Below are 4254 nucleotides of genomic sequence, written 5' to 3' on the forward strand. Positions count from 1 at the left end.
GACTGAAGTGACTTAGCAGCAGCAACAACATCTTCCACCTCACTTATTCTCTCTTCTGCCTGTTATTCTACTGTTGGTTCCCTCCAGAGTGCTTTTGATCTCAGTTATTGCATTATTCCTGATTGATTGATTCTTCTTCATTTCTTCTAGGTCCTTTGTTAAACATTTCTTGCATCTCCTCAGTTCTGTCTTGAGTCTATTTATCTGTAACTCCATTTTGTTTTCAAGATTTTTTGGATCATCTTACTATCATTATTCTGAATTCTTTTCCAGGTCAACTCCCTATCTCCTCCTCTTTTGTTTGGTTTGGTGGGTTTTTATCATGTTCCTTCACCTGCTGAGTATTTCTCTGCCTTTTTATTTTGTTTAAATTGCTGTGTTTGGGGTGCTCTTTCTGAAGACTGGGAGTTCATGGTTCCTCTTAATTGTGGAGTCTGCTCCCTATGGGTGGGGTTGGATTAATGGCTTGTCAAGGTTTCCTGGTTGGGGGAGCTTATGTCTGTGTTCTGGTGAGTGGAACTAGATCTTTTCTCACTGGAGCGCAATAAAGTGTCCAGTAGTGAGTTTTGGGGTGTTTATTGGTTTAGCATGGCTTTGGGCAACCCACCTTTTAATGTTCAGAGTTGTGTTCCTGCTTTGCTGGAGAATTAGCATGATGTATCTTGTACTGGAACTTGCTGGCTCTTGGGTGAAGCTTGGTTTTGGTTGATATTATTCATTTGCTGAAATTTAAGAAGCATTTTAGATTAAAAATATTTATTGAAGTGTGATTGATTTGCAATGTTGTGTTAATTTCTGCTATATAGGAAAGTGATTCAGTTATACGCACAAATATATATTTTTTCATATTCTTTTACACATGATTTATCATGGGATACTGAAAATAGTTTTGTGCTATGCAGTAGGAATTTGTTGTGTATCCATGCTATATATAGTAATTTGCCTCTGCTAATCCCTAATTCCCAAACTTCCCTCCCGCAGCCCACTCCCTCTTGGCAACTGAAAAGTATGTAAGAAACATTTTCGATTTCTGATTCTTTTTTCTATATTGCTAAGGATAGATAGGATGATTAGAATGTCTTTTAAGGTGTCTACATGTCTTTTTAAATGACCTTTTCCTCTCTTTATAAAAGTGAGCTATGACAGCAAACTGCTCCTTGGATAACACAAAACTCCCTCCCACAAGAAACATCTAGAAATGTTGTATAAAATATAACATCACACATAGATATTTCACACTGGGAAGATCCCCTGGAGAAGGGAATGCCTACCCACTCCAGTACTCTGGCCTGGAGAATTCTATGCACAGACGAGCCTGGCACCCTACAGTCCATGGACACAAAGAATCAGACACGACTGAGCGACTTTCACTTTCACTTTCCCCTCTCCTCAAACCTCCAGTTTCTTCTCTACCACTGTCAGCAAATGATCTTTCTCTTGATTTCACTGAAAAAATATGAATCCGAAGAGGGTTTCCCATATTCCCTGCTACCAGCTGTCCCAAATTCCATGATGCCTTTCCTCCTGATCTTCTCCCATCTCATGGCCATGTATCTGCCGATGACTCCCATGGGTGTATTTCCAACCCAGATATCTCTAAACTTGCAAATCCTATGGTCAAATGTATCATGATGTCTCTCCTTGTGTGTCTCAAATTTAACCAGGTCTCTTGATTTCCAACCCCCAAACCTGTTTGTTTCCCAGAATTCTTCTGTGTAAATGACATCACCACTCAATGTTTGCTCAAGCCAGAAACATAAGACTTGGTTCTACCCCCTCTCTCTGTCTCACACACACCTTGTCTTGATACTTCAGCAAATACTTTTGGCTGAACCTTCACAATATACCTCTAATTTTACCCTTTCTTGTCTCCTCCATTGTGCTGTGCTGTGCTCAGTCACTTCAGTTGTGTCCAACTTTTTGGGACCCAATAGACTGTAGCCCGCCAGGATCCTCTGTCCATGGGATTCTCTGAGCAAGAATACTGGAGTGAGTTGCCATGGCCTCTGCCAGGTCATCTTCCTGACCCACTGATTGAGCCCGGGCCTCCTGTCTCCTTCATTGCAGACAAATTATCTACCACTGAGCCACCAGGAATGCCACCTCATTACTACCATCCTTATCTGAGTGAATTTCATCTTCTGCTTGGCCAACCACAGTAGTCTTCTCGCTTATCTCCCCTCTTCTACCATTTACTACCTTACAGTCTTTTCTCAACTCTACAGCTGAAGTGGTCTTCATAAAACTTAAGACAAGGACTTCCCTGGTGGTCCAGTGGTTAAGACTCCACTTTTCCATTGCAGGGGGTGCAGGTTCAATCCCTGGTTGGGAAACTACGATCCCACATGAGGCATGGTGAGGCCAAAATAAATAAATAAAACATCAGTCAAATCATGGCATTCCCCTCTATTTAAACCCTCCAATGATCTCTCTTCTCACTCCAATAAAAGCAAAAGCCTGCTATGCTCTGGCTGATCTGGTGCTTTGTCATCTTTGGTATACCTCTGATCTCTCTCTCTCTCCCTACTTTCCTACCATGCTCTAGCCACACATGCCCTCTTGCTGTTCCTTGAACATAGAGTGTCCACTTACACCTCAGGGCATTTGGCCTTACCTCTGCCTGAAACGCTCTCACCCAAAATAACACCATAGCTTTCTTCCTCATCTCATTAGGGTTTCTACCCAAATGTCAGCTTTCCCTGAAATAATAACCACTCACTCCACTCCCAGCAGTCCTCATCCCCTTAGTAAACATGCTTTACTTTTCTCCAATTCATACTCTCTGACATTATGGTATTGCATTTTCTGGTTTGCTTGTGGTCTGCCTCCCTCAATTAGAATGTAAGCATCATGTAGGCAGGGGTTTTGTCTTCTTCACTGGTGTAAGTTCCTGGCTTCATAGTAGATGCTCAATAAATAATTATTGAATGACTGTCTGAAAGACACAGTTGAGAGTACAAGAAAATAAAGGTACCAGAAAGGATGAAAAAACTAAAAACTAGAGTAGTATATGGGAAACTTGTCATCTAATGACTTGAGATTTGATCTCTGTGGCCAAGACTTAGGTCCCCAATATCCATTGTCGTCTGTATGTAAATCTGAACTCCTTACTTTTCAGTTAGACACAGTCACCCAGAATAAAGACGACCATGACTAAGTTCTGACCAATGGGATATTAAAGAAAATGTCATTTGGAAGCTACTGAGAATCTTCCTTAAAAGATAGCTGCCATGTCCCTTTTTCTTGACCTCTTGCTCTTTTCTGCTGGCTGGAATGTAAAAGTGAAAGCTAGGGCCTTCTTGGACTATGAAGTGACCTGAGATACAGAGGAGACATAGACTGGAACAACGAGATAGAAAGAGCTTGGGTACCTGAGGACATGGTGAAGATAAACACTCTATGCCAGTGTGGACTGCCTTTCTCTGGACTGATATATGAGACAATTTTGCTCTTATCAATGTCTCTATTATTTTGGAGTATCAGGTTCAGCTCTCAGCTGAGCCTAATACTAATCTGTTCAATGTATATACAGAGAGAGGAGACAAGGCTTTGGGACCAAGACCCTCATACTAGCCTTGGACCATTAATTAGTTATTCCCTTAGTGAAATGGAAAATTAGGGAAAACCGTGTGTCCACTGGCAGAGGAGACTAAATGAAAGATTGCCTACCTGGACCTGGGCTCTGTCCAGAAAAATAGAGTTCCCTTGGGAATTCACAACCACTAATAGGGAAGAATACTGGAGTGAATTGCCATTTCCTTCTCCAGGGGCTCTTCCTGATCCAGGGATCAAACCCTCTTCTCTTTCTTTACCACTTTAGCCACCTGGTAGGCCCCACTAATAGGGAAGGATTCTTAAAAATAGCATATAAAAAGCACAACCCGAAGGGAGAAATTATAAATATGAGTATATTAAATTTAAAAACATAATTCTGAATGACTAAAAACACCATAAATGAAGTTAAAAACATGCCACAGAATACATAAGCAACAAAGGATTAATGCAAGAAAAATATAAAGAATTCTATAAATCAATAAGAAAAAGGCAATCTAGTAGAACAATGGGAAAAAGATGAAGAGGTACCTTACAGAAAACTTTTAATGACAAACAAATGAAAAGGTGCCCAACCCATATTGATTATCATACTGATTATGGATATGGTCATTAAAATAGTAACTCACCCTTACTGAGACCTTGCTATGTGCCAGGCAACATTCTAAGTGCTTTACATAAGATATCATTTTACATCCATCA

The sequence above is a fragment of the Capra hircus genome (assembly GCF_001704415.2).
Source record: "Capra hircus breed San Clemente chromosome X unlocalized genomic scaffold, ASM170441v1, whole genome shotgun sequence".
Taxonomy (NCBI): domain Eukaryota; kingdom Metazoa; phylum Chordata; class Mammalia; order Artiodactyla; family Bovidae; genus Capra; species Capra hircus.